We start from the raw sequence: 8,251 nt of genomic DNA on the forward strand, positions 1-8,251 counted from the left end.
ATGAACTGGCCCAGATTTTTCTTGCATAGCTCAATTTGAGTAAGCACTAAAAGGAGATCAAGGAGAAAGAAGCTGTAGTTTCCACAATACTTCAGTAGATTAAATTGCTGGCTATAGATAATTGAATATACATGAAAATTCTCAAAAAGGGGAAAATTAAGTGCTGTATAAGACATGCTTTTTAATTTCTAAATATGGTGAAATTTGTTAACCCTGAATATTTGCTATAAAGGGCATTAAGGTCACAGGTCAGAATATGCAAGTAAGCCCTAAAAAGAGCTTCACAGACTGTAACTCATTGTAGGAAGTGTAATAGCAAAATTTACGTCCTCTGGCACAAATGAGCACAATTGTTTCCTTTTGGTTGCTGGAAGAAATGGGCAAACTTAAGATGTGATGTGGTCCCACAAAGTAAGATGCAAAGTCCTACATATGAAATAGAGCAACCTCAAGCAACAATGCAAGCTTTGAGGTAGGCAGAAAAGGATCTGGATGTTCTGGCTATCATCACAACCTTGAGTAAAGGGCAAAAGCACACTGAGTTGTATCAACAAAACCCTGGCCTGATTGAATGGTGTTAGTTGCATGTGAGTAGCTTTGCAAGAAGTCTTCCACAAGAAATTTCTTCTAAGCCTATGCTCCCCTAGGTTTCTTTGTCATGGTATTTGTCATAGTAGGATGAGGATCTAGGGGTACATTCTTCCAGAAGGGAGGTTGTGTCTACCTGCTGGAGCTTTTCATCCTGCACTTGGCTCTGTGATATGGCACCAATTGAATCCCAGGACTTGTAATTGCTAAGATGGAAAAGAAGAATGCTTCCTTCCAGAGGGATCTGAGCGTTTTTCACTTTTAGACTTGCATTCAGGTTTTGTTTGTTTTTCAAAATAACTGTAATGATTCTTATTTGTCATCATACAATGCAACATCAGGGGACATAGGAAATTAATTTTCAATGCCAGAAAAATGAATCAATTAGGTAGCTGTGAGATGTGTAAGGAAAAAGAGGCTGGCTCATAAAGTATCTCTTCATGGAAACTAGCACGCACTGATCCAATAGCCAGACTGAAGTTATGTAGGTGAGAGAGAAAAAACTCAACTGAACTGTGCCCACAAAAGTTGGTGCATGGTGAACGTGCCATCAACAAATGCCTGAGCAGCTTCCTGAAATACTCTTATAAAAGTAGATTGTCACAGCTCTGTTGCAGACACCAGCATGTACAAGATGGTCTGTCACCTCAATGGCTCACTGAATATTCCTCTTTCGGTGTCAGAGTAGGGTGCATAGTTCAGCAAGGGATTGCTTCCTTCCAGTATTTGTAAACTGTGGAAGAGCCATATGTCAAAAAGTTTTACACTCACATTACACTCTCATTTCTACCTGTATATGCCCTTTTGCCACAGCTTAGTAAAAATGTAAAGGAATTTCTAAAACAAAAAAGAGAAAATATTTGGATCTTGAATGCCAGTAGGCTCAAATGTAAGACAAAGCTTTAAATGAATAAGCAAATGATATCTTAGTGCAAAGATCCGTAAAGAAATCTCCATGGCAATAGCAGCACACATTTCAGGGCTAGAATCTTTTTATTATCTTCTATAGCCATTACTATTTTGAAACTATCCAGAAAACAACACTGTACGTTTAGTAAAACAGTCCTAAGTTCTTCAGAGGTTTTCTTACAACTCAGCTCAGTGTACATAACAAAAGCACTTTCATAACAAGAACAGTCTCCCTTTAGAGCTAATAGAAGGGAGGTGTCAAAAGTTTAGATTCTTAAGCTAAAGAATTCTCTCAAGGAGCCCATCTCTTACCCTCTTACCATGTAATGACTCCCTATGTACATGTCACAAGTGAGTAACAAATGAGAAATCTCTGGCACTTCGTGTAAACTAAAAACTAATAAATAGATTATTTGTGGGAAAAGAACCGTTCACGCTCTGAAAAGCATATCTCTCTGCAGTTTAACATTTGCTTGTTATCCTCCCAATTCTATCTAAATTTATATAAATTTCTACTCTAGAAAGTCACACATTAAAATGTGCAGCTAATATTTTGTAATTATAGATTCACGTACACAGTCATTAAACTTGCCAGAAATCTGTTAAAATAGCCCACCTTTTCTTAGAAGATTTGCATATATAAGTGGACTGTTCATGAAGTTTGCAAAATCAGATCATTGTGATGATAGGTACTTATGTACCCAGATCGTGAACCAAAGTCTACATTTGACTTAATTAAAATAAACTGACTTTTTCAAAGTTTATTCCTGTAGCTGAATATAGTGTTTGACTTCATTCAGCATTTCTCACAGGTTTTGTGTGATCTCTAACAAAAATATTTCCATGGCATCAGTGACAAAATAGTTGATTTCTACAGGCAGAATAATATATTGGAAACTCACAAATGCCCATAATTTAAATTGATTTCAATAATGCAGATAGAACAGTGCAGGAAAACACAGCACACTGTCTTCTGAGGATTTTCTAAATTATATATGATTACACATGGCTAGTCTTTTAAGGAATGTTTTTTTAATTTGTTAGGTAATTTATTTAGCTAATATTGGTAATAAAGACTTGCAATAATCTCATATACATACTATATAATTATGTTAAGCTTATCAGAACAATAGTTTTAAAGATCACTTTACAAGCAACAGTGTGAAAATTGCTACCCAGGACAGCAACAGAATTAGCTCAATAGCAACAGATCTGTACTAAGAGAAAACCTCCACAGGACATAGCACTAAGACTGAAAACAAGCTTGTGCTATTTGCTTCTGGGAACTTATCTGTGTACCTCACGGATGTCTCAGGTAGCAGAACTGCCACCTCCTTCAGAAGCTGAGACTTCAAGATCTAGTAAAGTATTTTGTATGAGGAGAGCATCCCCAGCCTCACAGTTCCTTCTCAGAACCGCACTAAGTTTGTGGGTGGAGGAGGTAAGAACCTTCAGACAGGAATGTTCACCTAGGATTTTCAGGAAGATATATTAATACCAAAATCCCTGTGTAGTGCCAGCCTTCTGAAGTAAAAATCAGGTAAAATATGCCACCGCTGCTTGTACAAATATACTAGATTAAGCAAGAACCATAAAGTTCACAAAATGAAGTCCTTATCTAAATACAAAAACTGTCAAAAAATTGCTTTTTTATTAATTTCTCTACACATGATCTGTTACTTGGAGTCTAGTTCCAACATAAGCAAAACAAAAATACAGTCAAACTGGTAACAGAGATGACATAAAGAACTGTAAGAGGAAAGAAGAGACCAGATGCAACCAGTCACTGCCAATTTTCACTCAGGCACCAACAACATCCTAAACTGCTCTGACCCAGCCGCATGAGAGCTGCATTGGATTATCTAGATGTAAATGGAAACAAGTTAAACTGATCAGTTTCCAGTATAAGGACAAATCCTAAAAAAATCCTCCATAATACATGCATAGAAACAAGAAGATTACAAGTCAAAAATTATATTTATTTATTTATTGTAGGGTAAGCTATCCGGCCAGAGTTACTTAGACTACTTTTCAATTCATAACTCCCAGTTAACCCACCTCCCTCATCTCTTGCCCACCTCACTCATCTCCTGTAAGTAACTCATTTTTTCTGAGAGATAAAAAGGGAGAGAATAAACAAAAAAATCCCCACAGTAAGTCAATAATGTTCTTTCAAGAGCAGTGAAAAACCTGGTAACACCTGAGATGCAGAGTCACAATCCAGTTTTCCACTGATTTTACTGGCTGTTGGATCACAACTGTAAAGTGGAATTAAGGATTGATTCCCCTTCCAATCATAACACAAAAGTACAGAAGTCTTCTTTTAACTGAATTATTCAGTAAGTTGATGCTTGCTGAGGTGTTTCTTTTTGGGGGTAGGTTTTGGAGTTTTTTTATTTAAGAAATGCAGAAGATCCTAAATGTAGTTATATTCAAATTTGGAAACATTCCCTTTTAAGACCTTCTGATTTTATTTGAATCCAACTTTCAATGTCTGATGTGAAAGTAATAGCGGAAAGCACGCCAAAATGTAACACACAAAAAGGAAAATCTCACTAGGATTAAGGAAATAATCAGTTTGGTAATATACACACAAACCCACAGCAGTTCCTACTCAAGTTGGAATTAAAAGTGATATAATCTTTTTTCTCCTTTTCAGTCAGATGTATTTTCATACTTCTCTAGAGATTATGTTTTCATTTCCTTTTCCCATTCAACATAAAGTCTGAAGAATCCAATTGTATTAAATATATGTATAAAGACTACTTCTTCAATAAATCTAATTTCTAAATCTAGCAGTGGTTGATTAGAGAAAGACTCCAGCTTTCACTGTGGGGATTTTTTTGTTTCCCTTTATTTTTAATATTAGAGCCCAAAATACAGGTGGGTTTGGTTTTTTTGTTTGTTTGGGGAGTGGTCTTTGGCTAATATTTCATAAAACTATCATCTTGAAGAAACACATATTGTGCAATAGCAGCATAATGAGAAACTGAGGAGAATACTGTATTAGATTGAGGCAAGAAGACGAAGAAATACAATAATATTCCTTGAAATTTCCTAACCCAAAAGGGTTTAGGGTTATACATAGCAAGGTCCTTTTAACCAAATTGTTTCAGGTTATACAATGCCCAAATAAGGCGGTTTTATTTTTAAACTGTTTTGCAGATATGGTAGCTAGGCTGTCATGCATTAGTAGAGAGAAAAAAAAATAGTTTTCTGATATATGTAATTTTATTCTGGACGTAATTGTGATTTCAGTATATAAATTCTGAAGAACAAAACTTTTGCAGTTGTTGTTTAATGCTGAACAACACTCAGACGTTAATTGAATTTTAGACAAATTTTAAACACAGTTTATTTCTGTCACAAGAGACAGGTCCAGAGTCAACACATATTGATTTGCCCAGATCTAGAGGGCTGGGGGCAGGATATAGATGTATGGACACTTTTAATAAATTTTACAGGAATGTGTTTTATTTTGGTTGTAGATAGTTGAAGTAAATAGAAGGTAAATAAAAACAATATAGAATTTAAGAAACTGCATATGCACCATTTTCTAGCCTTCAGAATAATATCCTTGTAATGTACACAGGTCCTGACTTTATACTGCCTTTTTTACTAGACATAGAAGAGTTCATGAAGACATAAAAGCTGAAATTTTATATGCCATCTTTACCCTCTGATTCTTGCAACTCACGGAGAAGCAGAATTGAAATGGGGTGCTACTGTGAAATACTGTAAGCATAACGCAAAGGAAATGTGTACACAGTAGTTAAGTTACCATTGGTCTTTTCCCTCTCACTTCTTTTATAAAAGAAGGGTTTCAGAAACAGATACATCCTAGCAAAGCATTACAACAAAGTACACTGGATTAGACAGAGATTTTCAAAGAAGACAGAAGATAGTTTGCCCTTATTACACTGTACCTTCCACAATATAATTTTTTACACATTCACCTTTTTCAGTTTGTCTTACTTGTTTGCTTGGTATTTTTAATTAACTTTCAGAAACCTTTTCCTAACATGAAAGTTGCAGCAGTTTGGTTTGGGTTTGGTGGGTTTTTGCTGGGAAAGTTTTTTGGTTTAGATTTGGTCAGGGGTTGGTTTATTTGTTTGCTTGAGTTGTTTCAGTTTTCTTTTGTTTGCTTTTGGAGTTGGGTTCGTCACTGTCGGATTTTTTCATTTCTTTGGGGTTTTTGGGTTTGTTTTTGTTTATTTGTTCATTTTTTTAGGGGGAGACAGTTATAGACTGTCCTCTGAAGCTTCAGGCCCAAACAGAAACTTTTGAAGATTACTGACCTTTTGCATCAGTTTCTCAAGCACCAACAGTGCTAAGACACCAGCTTGCTGTGAGCTTTAACAAGCCAAGAACTAGCAGCAACCTCAGGCTCTGATTTAGCAGATAACTTACATAAGAGTATTTGCTTCTGCCTTATCAAAGCTCTGGACTTTCACTAACATTTTACACAACAGAATACGTTTATTTAGGAAAAAAATAAAAGGCAAAAATGTAAAACTGCATCTCCTAATTTTTAATTTCCTTTTTTTTTTTTTCAAGGAAAACTTGAAGTCTCCCATATAGTATCCAGGTTGGCAACATTAGTATAAAACCACAATACTTCTGCCCACGCTTGGGGTTATCTGTACTCCCCTAGTCTGATTCCCATGGTGATTTATGCTTACAGTTCCCACAGCTACCAGCTGTCCCTTGAGATCTCCACAGAAAAAGGAGGGTAAAGAGGTGACAGCTTGCTTTGGCCTAAGCTGTGAAAACACAGTATGTGACGTTTTCCACATGATGTTCACAAATATGAGGTCTGCACTGTACCCTACACCCAGCATGAGGAAACAACATACTAGATATCTAGTAAGATACTGAGAGCTGTCTGAAATATCTATAGCTCCTACAATTCCTTAAGAGTAATAGTTGCATGGTAGATCGACCATGCAACTTTTGTTACTAGTAACTTTTGTTACTAGAATTAACCTTATCCAATTTAGAATCACAAAATGGTTGAATTTGGAAGAGACTTCTTAAAATTGTCTAGTCCTATCCTCATGCTCAAAGTGTATGCTACAACTGGCTGATTAGACCATGTCCAGTCGGGTTTTGACAATCTCCAAGGGTGGACACTTTGTAACCTTTCTGGAAAACTTGTTCCATTGTCTGACCATCCTCTCTTTTCAGACTGAATAATCCCATCTCTCAGCCTCTCATCCTGTGTCTCGTGTTCCAAGTATCATATCTGTGGTCCTCTGTTGGACCCAGTCCAGTATATTCATGCCTCTCATACCACAGAGTGCAGTACTCAATATCACACTCCAGATGTGGTCTCACCAACCTAAGCAGAGAGGAAGGATCATCTCCCACAACTTTCTGAAAATGTTTCTCCAAATACATTTTAGTATGCTGTTGGTCTCTTTTGCTGCAAAGGCACATTTTTTTCTCACTATCAGTCCATTGACCACCGTGACCGCCAGGTCTTTTTCCACAAAACTGCTTTCCAGGCACTTGGCCACCAGCCTGTTTTGGTACATGAGGTGTTCCTCCCCTGATGCAGGACTTCACATTTCCTTTGGATTAACTTCATGAGTTTCCCATTTGTCAATGTCTCCAGTTTGTTGAAGTCCCTCTGAATAGAAGCATAACAATCTGGTCTATCAATCACTTCTTCCAGTTTCGGATCATTTACCTGATAATCATAAAGAGCAAAGTGGAAGACATGCGCAATGAGGAAAAAAAAAAGGCAGTGTAACCTATTTTTTTTTTTTTTTTTTTTTTATGTAGTGAGACTTTCACTGAATAGAAATTTGTAATTGGAAGGATCAACTTCACCCACCTTCTTTACCTTATAACAGAAGGACTTGCAAAACATTTGCAGTACAGCACAGTAAAATTAGCAATGTTACTCAATGAAGTTAGCACTGGTTCTGTGTTTGTTTACAGAACTGAATAGTTTGCCTGTGATCCACAGCACCCACATGACTGAACAGCGGTACCCACACACTTTAATCAATTTCAGTAAAGTAGCCAGTCACAAAAGATCTAAAGTATGTAACTGTCCAAAATCTATCTGATAGAACAATGTTCCTAATTAAGAACTAAAATAGCTGCAAACACAGGTGATCGAACTGTGACACTGGTTTTGCATTTCTAGCCATTATTTTCCTCACCAGCCCAAAAATGTAGCTTGCTGCTTTTCCATAGAATCAGAAATTCACTTCTTTAGCTAAATTAATGGCCACAACTTCACTAGAGTAATCATCAGAGAGAATTCTCATTCAACAATATTCCACACATAGATAATATCCGATTGTACAAACTCTACTAAAAATAATTTCTCTATTTTATGCAAAAACAATAGTGAGATTGTTGCTAATCATTCTATTGTCTGAGACATCTTTTGGTAACAATCAAGGGAAAAGAAAAGACAAGAGCAGAAAAATTTTGGAAGGAACAATGGCATTTATTAAGCATATACTAGTCACCACCAAGAAACTCTTTTTCTGGTAATATAAACGTTTTACGAGACTGATACAGAACAACACACATGCAAATAAAACCTGAGTAGTCTGAGAAGATATCATGCTTCTAAAATATGCTTCTCTTAAAAACAAAATAAAAATCAATAAGAGCATAATGAGGAATGGTGTTACTTTAATTAATAACAAATGGAAATACCATTTCTGCCCTGCTTGTTTAGCTGCCAACAGAAAACTTTTGAGGGAAAAAAAATCACATGGGTTTTTTTTTT

This window comes from Pseudopipra pipra, chromosome 1 (genome assembly GCF_036250125.1).
Source record: "Pseudopipra pipra isolate bDixPip1 chromosome 1, bDixPip1.hap1, whole genome shotgun sequence".
In the NCBI taxonomy this organism is placed as follows: Eukaryota; Metazoa; Chordata; class Aves; order Passeriformes; family Pipridae; genus Pseudopipra; species Pseudopipra pipra.